Below are 15,008 nucleotides of genomic sequence, written 5' to 3' on the forward strand. Positions count from 1 at the left end.
CTTGAAGAGTGAAGGCACAAAGCACGGAGAGAGAAAAACACAAGAACAAAGCTGTAGAGCTGCAGCTCACCCTAACGTAATGGTGGCAAAGACCCACTGAGAGACAGAACCTATAACTAATTTAGAATCAGCAATTAAACACAACATGAATGAGTCTGACTGGAAACACTGGGAGAGCAACAGTTATAGCATTAATTAAACTGTTTCAGAAAGGTCATGATTACACATGAAAAGATTGGCGAATATTTTAAGAATGTGTGCACACAGTATCCAGAGGTGCACATCTGTCACTGGATGCTGTGTGGTTATAGAGTTTAAAGCATCCAAGATGCAGAATATAGGCACATATATAATCATCTCCAAAAATCAGAAGTTTAAAGGGAAAATCAAAAGTCCACAAGCATAAGGAGCAAAAGTAATCCAAGGCACAGGGAGACTGAACACAGCAGCATAAGGAGAGGACGTGACAACGACAAGACACACAAGCTGAAGGCTGACTGGGGATGGGACACAGCTGGAAGAAACGAGACACATGTGCAAACAATCAAGGCAATCGGGAGGAAGTAAAACCAGCACTGGATGTGAAAATAAACAAGCCTTGAGACCGATACCAGCATGAATACTAACACCAAACAAGGTGTTCAGGACAAGGAATGGGCACAGGGACCTGACATGAAGCACAAGTTCAGAAAACACCAAGAAAGTGAAAGCAGGGATCCAAAACTTCAAACAAGAGAACAATAAAACCAAACACCTTATTACTAATTATGGAAATAAATGTGCTGGATGCTAATAAGAAACGACTTACTTTACCATTCAGATCTGGATCAGTAAGGTGATCAAAATACCCTTAAATTAAAAGTCAATTCTTCTTCTTCTTGTGCTTCTTCTGTCCGGTCACAGCCATGGTGGTGGTTATATATACAGTACATTATCATGGCTAATACAAAGGACCATAGAGATTATGGAGATTAATAGTTTTCCTCAGACAGTAGCAGTTTATAAATAATATATATGCAGTCATGAACTTGATCTGTGAAATGTAAAACATTAAAATATTACTTATTGAATACAAAAACTAAATTGCAAGTCTGTAACAATGATTTCTTATTCTAAAACAGTACCATACATGTAAATATTAAATTGGCCATTCAATTAGGCATTCACTTTCTTTCTATTATTCTTTCCTGACACTGTACGTGAAGCGAAGTAATTAACTGGACACCCTCTTACTTTCCTAAGTATGATTTCTTTGTGTTGAAGACTGATATTCCTCCTCCTTCCAAGAACTCGCTTCACTCGTGCCCAAATTATTGATGTCTTTCCAAATCAATTGTAGCAACAGCGTCCGAGGCTTTTCTCAACACGTTCGAAAAAAGGGGAAGAGAAATTGCTTTTCAGCCTCGGTGTGAATATAACAGATATGACAAGGAGAGAGGGGCATTTTTCTAGCAAACACAATAAATCTGCCGCTCTGTGTGCAGCAGTCACTTTCTCTCTTTACCTTTGAGTTTTTAGTTATTTTTTGTTTAATGTCTCTGTGAAATGAGTTTGCGGTGATCTTGACCCTTTTTCCCCCGTGACCTCATCGTTAACAGACCCCTGACTCGCTTTAATGATGTGTTAAAACTGAAGAGCGAGTAGAACTACCCTAATTGCATTATATACAATGGGATAATTAATGAGGCAATCTGTGCTGCCTTGTATTTTGGGGCGTTAGTGCAATTAATGAGACAGAGCTGTTGTTTCTGTCTTCCTCTGCTTTGAGAAGAGTGAATCACTTTTCTTTTGCAAACTCAAAGCACTCAGATTGGCACTCCTGGAGTCAAATCCCAAAAAGAAAGAAAAAAAGACCTCAAAGCTGCTAGTTTTCAAAGCATCTCATCTTTTTTCATGATGTATTATCTTTGACAAGGAGTGGATGGCTCTCTCAGTGGGCTTCCTGTTTGCTTCATAAAAGCTGTTTCTCTCCTCAGCCGTTTTAATGACAAACAACATGCATCCAGTCATATCCTGTTACCAGCCACGCTGATTATTCGAGATTACCCTGGCAACATAGGCGTGTGTATTTACACCAGATGCAAAGCAACCACTTCAGTCTGCGTGGAACACGTTTTAATCACCTCTTGGAAAACAGCGGTGTGTGTTTTGCACCCCAATCAAACTTTGTCTCTGCTTTACAGAAATGAGAACGGGCTCACAGTTTGTGATAAGAAATCCAGAGCCGGGCGCTGTCGGTAGTATAAGCGGTGACCGTGATTCACTTCTTCATTTCATTCACAGGGGTGCGCAGTATGACTCACTCAGGTCTCGACTCGTGTTACATATGTCTAAGATTTTCAGTTCATTTCTATTTTCAGCCTATATCTCTGCCTCCCTCCTCGCTCAGTCAGTGCAGAAACCAGTGGATGCAGTGGTGGAGCAAATCATAATATCATGTATTATAGATTGTTTTCTGTTGCTGTGTAATTTTAAACACTTCATTATACCACTGAGCACTGAATAAATAGAGTAATAGTACTGGAAGCATTAAATGAAAATACTCCCCTTACCTGATACAAAACATGACTATTAATATTGATATATTTATTAAATTTAAATCCTCATTTCTAATCTAGCTAATGATTTTATGTATGTGTGTCGCAAAGTAACTCAACTGTACTTACAGACCTTTGTAGTAGTTGTGTAGTAGTTTTGTACTCCCAGAACCTCTTAGGTGCCTCCATGGCTGATGGCAATGCCAAGGGTGCTCAGGTGAGAAAAAGCTCAGGCACTGACTTTATCTGTCAGTGCAGCGAGGCACAAAGTTTCAAAAATCTTCCAGTGGTGGAGACAGTATAAAGGATGTCACCAATTGGTTTTGGGATGTGCTTTTTGAAGCCTCAACTTCAGTGTTTTGTCTACCAACGTTCAGTTTTTTGTTTTTGGAGCAAAAAGTCACCGCATGCTAAGTCACCAGCTAACCCTAGTAAGCTACATTCATGAACTGTATGAGAGCAGTACACAGAGAAAGACATATGCAAAATATGGCTTAGTAATGACTGATAAATGCTACAAAAGGCACTACTGGGAAGAGGTCCAGTTCCAGAGAAGACCGGTTCAGGTCCAGTTAGCCAAGGTGAGGGCTAGCAGACACTGAAATGCTACAGCTGCCTGGAAGGATTCCTCTCAGTAAAAATTAAGGGCCCTAACACCAGAGGTGGGTGGATTGATACTGACAGTATTAATACCAGCGCTGGTATTGGTATCGGATCAAATAAAGTTTAACATTCAGCATCCATGAAAACAAGGATTTACAAGGCTGAACAGAATTAGCAGGAAGTTAGCTACAAAGTTTCCATTTAAGATGCTATACCATGTTCTGACTGAGGGATTTCTAAATGAAGTCAGAAAACTAAACAACAGCAATGTTTTTGTGGTTATTGAAATTTGGCTAGCAGGCTTATTATGGTTTTAGCTGGTGGCTACCTACAGAGCTATAGTTAAGATAATATTAACACATTAGCGCAGTGAAGAAAGCGGATGAGGGTTAACTTTCTTTCCCTCAATAAAAGTTAACGTGACGGTCCCCGATGGGCAGAGACAAATGCAATAATGTGGCAAGAAAACGACGCTGAAAACGAAGCAAAGTTCAGTCAAAATAACATCTGAGGTGATCCCTCCACATCACAAGGTTACTCACTGATATAATGTTCAGCACTGCAGCCCACACATTAAAGCCGAACACTCTCCCTATCCGGTGTTGTGTTTTCATAGTTTCACTACCACAAGCAGAGTAGTTGGAGTGTTTGCAGACAAGTTGTAAGAAAGAATATCACACCGTGGTCAGCTGTGTTACACCACTTTTCTATTGGACCATAAAGATGCTTTTAAATGCTTTAAAGCATTTTAACATGGGCCTCCACGTTGGAGCTAGCCCCTTTGTTAATACTATATTGGTGTTTGGCCTTGGAGGTTGAAGTGCAGGTGGAGCAAAACAATTTTCAAATGATTTTCCAGACTGAAACCACAACTTACATTGTTGTGACAGACCAACCGATGCCTTGTTTTCTGTTATATTTTGTTTCCAGTACCTCATTTATTTGGAGGCTCATTCTTAAAGCATGCTTATGTATGCATGACAGACACTTTGAGGATCCGTATTGGATAAACATAACCCAAATAAAAGCATCTGGAAGCACTGCTAAACTGATTCTTTTTAATTGCTTATAAAGCCCACAAAGTAAATACAGTTTAAAATGGTTGGCTGCACTTTTATAACATGACTGATGTTTGTTGTGTGGTTGTGTGGGGTGGCAGGAAGCATTGCTTTGTCTCCACCCTACTGCAGCAAGCCACTACTGAATAGGCTCAACCCTCTAGTGACAGGGTATACTGTAGCTGACAGTTATAAAAGAAGGAGGCCAGCAAAACAAATTGAAATCACTAACCTCCTGTATGGTCTGAGATCACTGCAGCTTCAGACAGCACAAAAAGTGAGGTAAAGAAAATGTGTGCTATTTGTAGAAAAGCCTGTTTTGCATACTGGACACTTCAAGTTAAAAAAAATAAGTTAAAATACACATTCAATACATGCCCGGGGCATAGATGTCAATCACGTGGTGCTCAGAAGTCAAGTGCAAGCTGTAAGTGTTTGTCCATAACTCTTCTTGGTGTCGTCTTCCACTCACTCCCATCCAATAATATAAAATAAATGCATTTTCAAACTTTATCCAAACCACCATAAGACCAAATTTTGCCTGCAGGTTAAAAAGAAGAAAACATAACACGAGAAAAACTAAAACAAGCAGATGTTTGATACTCAAGAAGAAAAAAACAGCTGAAAAAATGATATATTAATAGAATACAATTTGTTTCTTGCTTGTTTTTTAATTAAGTAATGCATAATTTAGTTATAATTTAGTTTCTCCCAGATTTGCATCTCAGTTTCACCCACTCCTTATGTAATCTACTGCCTGTGAGTCTAAACTGCTGAAGGGCCTCACTTGACACAAAGTAAACGGTCGTTGCTACAAAAGACGGCGTTGTGGCTCCAAATAAAACGGATTTATCGACATTACAAAAGAAAAGAAAAGTAACAAAACAAAGAACTGCAATGGATGAAAGGACCGAGGCTGGTTCTTTAATCGCAGCGTGGAGTGAGGGGACTTAGTGACGGGACGGGCTGTTTTGTCAATAATATAAAATCTATGCCCCAGCAGGTGTCTTAAATACCCTTCACACTAATCGAGATGCTGACTGGAGGGTGCTCACCGAGCAGGGCTGTAAACGAAAGCATTGATGGGAGCTGTTTCCTACGTTATTGTTGGTTGGTTGTTAAATGTCACGGCTATTAGGTGGGCAGCTTACGGCTTCCTGAAAGAACAGAGAGCATTGCACTGTTCTGTTTGTGATCTCAGAGAAGAAAATAATCTTTGCTCGTCTTAGCCAAATAAGGAACTATTAAAATGTTGCATTCGAGACAATGCAGGAAATCATCTCCCATGTCCACCTTGCAATGTTGATTTTGCTGCCTTCCTCTGTCAGTGAGTTTGCGGTGAACATGAATCATCTTTACAGAGCCGGTAGCTGTAATTCCTCTGTCACAGCTGCACCTCTTGTTTCCCCACTTATTACAGAAACTCATTAGCAGATAATTGAAAGTAACGACACTGATTATGAGAAGCGCTTGAACAGCATCCCCGGGGTCTTTGCAATTTACAAGCTGGCAATGACATGTACATGATTGCTGCCACAATCCAAAAGGGAGCACTGCTGTTTACAGGCAAGAGGGAAAAAATATGTTGGTTGTGATTAATAATTGTGTTTTGTTTCAGCATGTCTATCTCCATATCACCTCCCAAGACGAACCATGGACTTTGCTTTTCCCATGTTGATTAATAAACAAAAATACTAAGTGGCTGAGGGATTTAAATAAATAAAACTTCAATATTACAAAAGAAAAATCCCTCCAAAGGAGTTGAAATCAATTCAGTAAACAAATATCCCAGGTAATTTCAATGTCAATAAAGTTCAGAGCAGTAATATTCGAAGGAATATTATGAACTTTCTGTAGCAATTTGCCGAAAGTGTGCATTTGCTTGATTGTTCCTAAAGACCAAAATAACAGCCCACCTAGCAAAAAACCTTCCTACTGGGCAACCAGCAGAGATTTCTTGCATTCAAGAAATTTTAATAACTAAGACCAATCTGTAAAATTGAAATGTTAACACAATTAGTGGCACAGCCCATAAAATCTTGCATTCTGCTAATGCATGTTGATTGGGTGGCTTATGAAGGGCATAGTCCCTTGATGGCACGCTATTGTCACCCTATGACAGATGGCAAGAATGCAATTCCAAAACACAAACTTAGCTGTGAGTATGAGAAGCAGCTGGTTGTAGTGGTTCAAAGTGATTGCTATCAGATGGCTGCCACTAGAAATTCTGTGCTGCTGCTTGCCTGATGTATGAAATCAAAACGGCAAATGTCATGAAGTGTCTCACAGTGCTGTGCATAAACAGTAAAAGACACTAATGTGGCTCCCAGGTCTCAAAGCTGAAGCCAATATTTAAGTGCCTTAAGTCTCCATTCTATTTAATGGCCACCAGTGCACCACCCCTGGTTTTTCTGTTTATATAGAAGTCAATGGGAAAACATTCCTTGGTTCTTTTGTTCTGTGACCACGTCTGTAAACCCTTTCTTAAGGAATTTTCAATTATAATCATTATATGAGTCAAAAAGGAGGATCCAAGGATCCAAGGTATGCTAATTGGCTGACAACTTGCCACCCATATAATAAAATATTTATAAATATTATATAAATATATAATATAACTAAATATTACAAAACCTATAAGATTCAGTAGAATATAAACGGACTATAGAACATAATAAATGCCAAAGAAAACCTATGAGCAACACAAAGTCCTGGGTCCAAGACCCAAAGACCCTCACACAAAACGATTTCACTACAACTGAAAACCCCTGGGAAAAAATCAGCACCACCTATCAGAAGACAAGAATATGATCATGTGACTGACTGTTATTATCATAATGCCATTTGCCAGTTTCATACACTACGTGGTTTCTTACTTTTACATGATAACAATACACTGTTGTTATAGTTACTAATTTTTGGATTGTTTATTTATTTATTTTGATATATCATTTATATCATCAATTTTTCACAAGTTTCATAACTTATTTATCTTAGCAAAGTGTATGTTGCAGTTATTATGTCATGTTTCTATTTATCTTGATTTTGAACCTGTCATGGTTCTGGGTCGGTTTCGACCCAGTATTTTGAGTTTTGATTGTTAGTTTATTTTTGAATGATTGTTGTGGTTTTGGGTGCTATGAGTATTATTATTATGATGATGATGATGATGATTATTAGATTTCAATGTTTCTGTTTATTTGTGTTTAAGATTTGTGTTCTCATTTTTTGTGTGGGTTTAGTTCCATGTGTCATTTTCTGTCTGTCTCTCAGTGTCGAGTCTGCGTCTTTGTGTAGTGTTCTTGTTTCCTGTTTTATTGTGAAGGTCTGCGTCTCATGTGAGTGTGTTCAGTTTTACCTCTGTCTCGTCTTGTTGATTACTTCCAGCTGTGTTCCCCACCTGTGTGTAATCTCCCTGTGTTTCTCTGTGTGTATTTAAGTCGTGTCTTCTGTCATTGTAGTTGCTGGTCCTTCTGTGTATCCACCCTGCTTCATTCTGTGTGTTTCCCTGCTGTCAACCGCCATCTGTTTCTGCTCGTTCATGTTCATGTTCATGTTCAGGTTCAGGTTCGTGTTCTGTAGTCAGTTTGTTCCCAGTATAGTTTAGTCTTTGTTCCGTTCGCCTTTTGTCCATTTTTATTTTGTGCTTAATAAACCACCCTCACACCTTTACAAGTGCCTGCGTTTGGATCCTCCTTTATTTCCCACACGGCTCATCTCACTCGCCGTGACAGAACATTTGAATTGTTTCCAATCATACCTATTGTGATTTTGTAACCCCTTTCCTATAGTGTGCTAAAAGAGCTGGACTTGAAGGTTTCTGAAAAACAAGTGGGTTTAGCAGCAAAAGGTTTGTTAAAATTCAATGATCAGACTTAAGTTAAATTTTTGAAAGTAAAATGTTTCACTCAACAACTAATAAACTTATAATTGTAATTAAAATGAACGTATCAAAGCTGGACATAGAGGGTTTTCCACCTACACTCTCAATCCACCCTTTTGAAAAATAGTAAAAGCTGGCAAAGAAAGAAAAATACGATAACGCCACCGACACCCTTTTTTTTAAACTTCTCTATCTTACAAGCACCACCTATGAAAACAAACTCTTTGAGAAAATGAGCTCTTCTGTTAATTCTCTAATATTATACTTTTACAGTTTAAAATTCTGAAGTCATTAATAAATATGTTCTGACATTTGGTTAAGACACCGAGATATCCATCAAAATCCTGGTCCACACTCTTGGATGATGTACTGAGTCTGTAACACTGCCAACAGATAACAGAAAAAACAGCAGTTAGTCAATTAATGATTGCATCTGCAAGGTCGTGGAGCCATTGTCCCTTTTAAAAAAACAGTATTAAAAACCTGTGGTGTAGAAAAGAGAACAAAAAAGTCATGTTTTTCCTAGAGAAGGGACTGAGCGCCATGCATAGGAAGTATGGGAATGCTATAACTGTGTAAAGTGTACGGACAACATCAATTTGAAGTCACTGCAAATAGCACTTTATAAATAAATGTTACTTACTTAGGGATTAAGTCTTATTTTACATGAGAGCAGATATAGAAAATATATTCAGTCTATCATGACAGATCAAAGCATCAAGTAACAATGCCACAGGCTCAGCAATACTAATCATTTAAATCAGACCTTCTAAAAATATAAGCCACACTAGAGCTATATGTAATTTTACTGGCTTTAGGGTGGATGAAACAAAGTCGGGGAAGCAAAGCACTGGTAAACAGTGACACTGTTTGTGCACTGGGCAACTTTAAATCAGTCTCACATCATAATATCAGCGCTTATATGAGATAATGCTAATATATTCATGTCGGTTCATATAGGCAATAATAAGAGACAAAGGCTGGCCATGCAAACTGCTAAAAAAGGAGAGACAAAGAGAGAAAGTAGATATTAATATCAAATTCTCTATATCAGAGGCTAAAGGTAGCTGTGTGGAATCAAATTAATAAAAGCTAACATTAATACTGGGCTCAGCAGACAAAGGGAAGCAGTAGAAAAGAGACTAATACTAAGACTAATAATATGTCAGCTACCTTAACAGTACCTCTATTCCATAGAAAATTATGATTATGTGAAACAATAGAGCGTGTTCTCATACTTGCAGAAGAAATATGTGGTAGAGAGTATAGTAATGCTAACAGGAACTGGAAGTTTTATTTTCTTCATATAAGTGGTCTTCTAAGGAGAACTGGGGGGATTTCAGTCTGTGACTAAATACAGAAAAATGGCAGTGATTCAGCTCCATGGATGCAAACAGCTATGTAAAACAAAGAAGCTGAACTGTTAACTTTAGTCAGGCTACTCGGCTTGGTTGTCGAGCTAAGCTAAGATAGGATAAGCTAAGCTAACAGGTTAGCTGTAACCTCTATTTAGCAAGATTAGCATCAATCTTCTCATCAATCTCTTTGGTCAGAAAAATCTGTAGTTTTTCCTCAAAAACAAGTATTATTTCTTTAAAACAAGTCCTAACCAAGCACATTACTTTACATATGAGCAGCTTAAAACGCTATGCTGCTAATTAGCACTGCACAACTGATCAAATTTTAAACTCAATCTTGATGTTGCCATTGCACAATAAAATAGATATGATCAAATGATCTTGAAATAGCATGCTTCACAAAAAATAAAATCAAATTAAATCAAGCACTCCCTAAATCAACACCTGCCCTTACCTGCATTACCTTAATCACAGCAGTCCCTATATTAATCTGGAGGAAGAACCAGACATTAAATTAGATGTACATTAGATGTACCTGTTGTTTAGAAGTACTGTAGATTTAGGGTAGGTGATGTTAACCAAGAAGAAATCATATGGAAAGAGTGCTATGTGCCTACAACGCAAAGCAACTCAATTTATTCAATCACATTGAAACACACTACAAACTGCAACATAATTATTGAATGGAAGACAAGAAACACAAATTAATGGTTGCTAACAGGAAGCATCTGTAACAGTGATCCTGTATGGCACATCAGCATATCCATCCAACTCACTGAAACCAATGCAATCACATTCCAATGGGCCAAAGATATGTGCTCGTTAAACACAGTAGGTAACAAATGCTTTAGGGAAGTAGTGATAGGTTATTCCCTTGAACAGTTACATTTCCAGAGTGGCAATACCTGCACTGTATGCAAAATATGGCAGCAAGCACCTAGATATGCAGCTTACATCCATCATCCAGCTACAATGAATAGGGTGCTTCTAAGAGGTGAATTAGCACCTAATTGCCTGCAAAGGTTTTTAATTAAGAGGAATATAGCACAACTTAAAAGTGAGAACTGTGCTGTGTTGACTGTGAGTGCTAAATATCCTCAACATGTATGTTAATTTTTGAGTAGGGTCATGTTTTAAATCTTGCTACACAAGCTGACATAACCTCCTTTTAGTTTCAAAGAGTCATGAAGGGGAATTCCCAAAGTCTGGGTCGACCCATCCACTCAGTGTCCTCTTCAGTCAAGCTGCTTACTATGATTGCTGGAAACTCACTAAGGTACTTTGAACCAAATAATGAAACTGAGCTCGCTCTGCAATAACTTATGAGTGAAATGGGTGTTTTAGATTTTCATTACCAAATTGTATGAATTAGTGTAACTTATAGTTGAAGTGCATCACTAGAATTCAGTTGGACCCCCGAGGTCCATTCACAATTAAGTCATTTATTAACATTTATGTGACTTTCAGGCAATATTCTGAAAGCTGGAATTAATCATGTATTATTTAAGGTCTTATTATTATTCAAGGGAGCATAGAAAGAAAGCGACTGGACTTCTCTAAGTTTCTGGAAGACATTGCACCTCTCATCCGAGAAGCTTCTTTGGTTCTAAGACCAAATGATAGAGAGTCCCGTGCATATAAATCCTAGTGGGGGTTGTCCCTTAAGAAGGTCACTGACTCACTATTAATCCCGTGCATCATCACATGGCCCAAAGTGTGAAAAAAGGCGTGTGTCATTATCACCAGAGGTTTCAGGTAAAACCATTGAGACCTTGCCTCACCCTATCACATGACCCATTGAGGTCACCTGACGCAAGACCACCCCCTCTGTTCAAGATGGTCATTCACAGTAAGCATACATGGACCTCACAACCCTCTTAAGGGACAACCCCCACTATGGGAGCCACCATTCGGTTTTAGAACTGAAGAAGCTTCTCGGATGAGAGATGGTGAAACATCTTCACAAAACTTAAAGAAGTTCTTTCCTAGCTCCTTAGACTACCATGACCTGAATGACTGAGAACCTGTACAGTCTTATTATTATGACAATCGTACCACTTTTTTCCAGTTTATTCATAATAACAGGCATTATAGAAATAAAATGTCACAAAACTTATGATTACTGCTTCTCAAAGTAGAAGTGAGGGAGGCAAAAGTCTGGAGGCATTTTTGAACTTAAAGTTTTATAAGTGTGATTGCCTGATATTCATAAAACTAACAGTAAATTTCTCTGTTGTAAGCATGCGTGGTGGTATTTATCCTCTGGGCTGGGTGTGAAGAGATGGAAGAATCGAAGCGTGGAAGATGACAGATGTTGGTGGGTGGCACACTCAGGTCTCGTGGCAACTGACAGTACACATTCAGGCTTCAAAATGCAGGGAGAATTTCTGCCCTGAGAGTTGACAGCATGAATATGAATGAAAATATGCAGCTTATGAGGTTCTTCGACAAAGTGGAATGTTTAAAAAAAAACAGGACTCATTAATGACTGGCAATATTTGAATTCAGACAATTTGTGGCCATCGGGGCCCAGATGTGAGCACTTCATGTGATGATTTCATTGAACACACCAGCCTTCTTATCATTATGTTTACATCTTACCGTGGTTTGTCCCTGGGCTCACATAAACACCAGCTGTTGTGCAACTTTTCTGCCCTTTGATTTTGAGCTGTGTTTATTTTAGGATTTAATTAAATTACATTGTATTAGACTTCCACAGTGCATGTAAGATAAATCTAAAAAGCTATTAAACAAACACAATTTGCAATTTGACTGTTAGAATGTGATGGATTGTGTTGTGTTTGGAGATCTGAGGGTGCCGTGCAGACTTAATAACTGATGATAGAGTGTGCAATGTTTTTAGCTTCGGGGTGAGCATGGATGATTAATTTTATGGCAACCTTTCAATTAGATTAAGTCTGATAGTGCCACTGAGGGAAGATCAGGAGGTAGAGTCGGATCAAAATCTAGATGGAAAGTCAAAGGGTCACTAGATTCATTATGTTTCATACTTCCTTAGAAGTTTGTGAGATATTTGATTCACGGCATACTGTATAGGATATACCGAGACAGCACTGGATGCTTGCCTGCACCAGGGAAGCTAGTTGTGTATATGGGAAAATGCAGCACCAGCGGAAGCCCTCCAGCTTAACAATCCATCTGAGTGGGAGACAATACACTAACAGAAATAAACAAGATTTTTTAGTATCATAAACCGAGATAAAAATACACAATGAAAAGCGCCTTAAGTGCTCGCAGCACCTCCACAAGAAGAAATGTGCTGCGGGTTTCTAAAACAAGGAGACAATTTCAGAGCTCTTCTAAAACGGGATCATCTCAGTTGCTATAGCAATAGTGGCAGACGACCACACACTGAGAATTTATGTCTGGCACAAACAAAATTTAGTAGCACACCGCAATCAAAGCACATACCATATTCACAAATGGAAATATCCAAAAACATCTGACAAATTTAAGATAAACGTGGTGGTTACGCTTTATATTATTGGGCGGAAACTCCACTTTGTCCTCTAGCACACAAACACATTTCCTTTTTCTTTTTTTTTCCTCACACACTTGACACATCTCTTCCTGCTTGTAGCTCTCTGTCTTCTCTGCACTCTGACATTCTTTTCCTCCGCTGTCCTTTTTCATCCTGCTGTGATCAGACACTATTTCCACATCATGTTTGAGTGCAGATCTGAGGGAGTGGGTATCATCCCTTCGCACTCAACCCCTGCTGAGATCACTATCACAATCAGAGTTTTCCGACTTTCAAATCTACAGCTGCTTCTCCGGTGCGATGCCCGTGGCTGTTTTGGAAAATGCATCACGGGACGAAAGGAATAGGTAGCGGTGCAGCTGACAGTTTCAAAGTGAATCGTCTGTAAGGTGCAGAGGCAGGATGCTGAGGAGATACGGGAGGTTCAGCTCGGTACAGTGTGTTCCTCGTGGTGTTAAAATGAGAAGAAAACGATCCTACTCTGCAGCCTTCAATATGGAAAACTAAAAAAACACAATACCTCCCCTCATTGTTTACTATGCATTTAATATGCAGAGTGCTTCTCCTGTACTTGTTTGCAAACAGCTGAATTGAAGGAAATGGTGGCTAATGTAAAAATGTAACAGCTGAAGCAGAGAGTAATTATTCTTTGTACCTAAAGCCTCTGTCTGCACAATTGTTTATCTTTATTGAAACCAAGCACTATAAGTCACTGTCCCATCTCAGCTGTCACGGGGCAAGAGGTAGTGCCGTGCAATACTCCAGATTTTGGTATGATCCAATACCAAGTAAATATAGGTATACCAATGCTTTAACCTATAAGGTTTACAGTAGGGTACAGCAGTAGAGGTGGTGGGATCAATCCTAATATTGATAGTACACTTTTTATACTCTCTAAGTTGAGTATGTAGGCCACTGAATTTTGTTTAAAAAAAAAATTGGGGGGGGGGGGAATAGAATACTATCGATAGAATCAATATTTGGATCAATCTGCTCACTTTGAGCGATAGATGGTGCAACCTGGACAGGTCAGCAATCTAGTTGCATCCACCCACATGCAACTTTTAGGATTAACTTGTGCCGTGTTTTCTGTTTTTTATGTTAAGCCATTCAGCTGCACCTGGTTTACATGCTGCAAGTGCACCTGTCCAGCGCTTTGATTCAATGAAACTGCAAGGTTCTGCCAGCCTCTTTTTTTCTGAGAACCATTTCACGCTGTGATAACATAAAGCTGCCGACACTTTGAAATCTTGCCACGTCTGCTTGAGCGGTGTATAGAGGAGGTGAAACCTGGTAGTTAGTGGTTGAGATCCGGTATTCTGACACAAATCTGTGAATGGTCTCCTTGTCAGTCAAACGCACAGGCCCCTCACGCTGACATTAGCTCTTGCTGAGGAAGCATAACCAAAGAGGATTTAACACTTGATCTCACAGAGACAGCTGCATCCAGGGAAGATCACTTTCCTTTGTGAACTACCTACTGAAGGCTTAACATCCAGCCATCTCCAGCCCTGGGATTCAATTTAGTTTAGCTGGCAGTCTTTTAAAAAACTACAGTTAAGGAATAATCTGGAAAGAAAAAAATGCTTTTGGTATTTAGCCTCTCAGATTGTTGTGGAGACAGCTGATAATGAAAAAGTGCATGTCCTCAGAAAGCCCAGCAAGTCGCTGTGAGGGATAATGTCCTGTCTTGTGCATTACATTCTTCAACTTTGAGTCAGTTTGACTGTTGCAGGTAACACAATTACCACACCACCACTAGGGCTGCTGTAGGCTTTTACAGGTGGATAATAGGCCATCACAAAGGACAACCTTCCCCCTACTACACAGGCACAGTGTGCCAAGGCTGACCTTTCCTTTTTCTTGCAGTGTCTGAACTGATTAGCTTCGCTCTGTGACAGATATGCCACCCCTTGCCGCCCCACTGTCTAAAGTCAGCCTGATAACAACTTGAGCCAACTCCTCCACTCTGACACAACAGTTGAGATGCAGCATGGACGGCTGGTGGGCTGATAACGGTTCCCATCTTCATATTCTAACCGTCCTTGAACTCACTTGCTCTTTGAG

Source organism: Neolamprologus brichardi, chromosome 8 (assembly GCF_056152115.1).
Source record: "Neolamprologus brichardi isolate AB-2024 chromosome 8, ASM5615211v1, whole genome shotgun sequence".
Lineage (NCBI taxonomy): Eukaryota > Metazoa > Chordata > Actinopteri > Cichliformes > Cichlidae > Neolamprologus > Neolamprologus brichardi.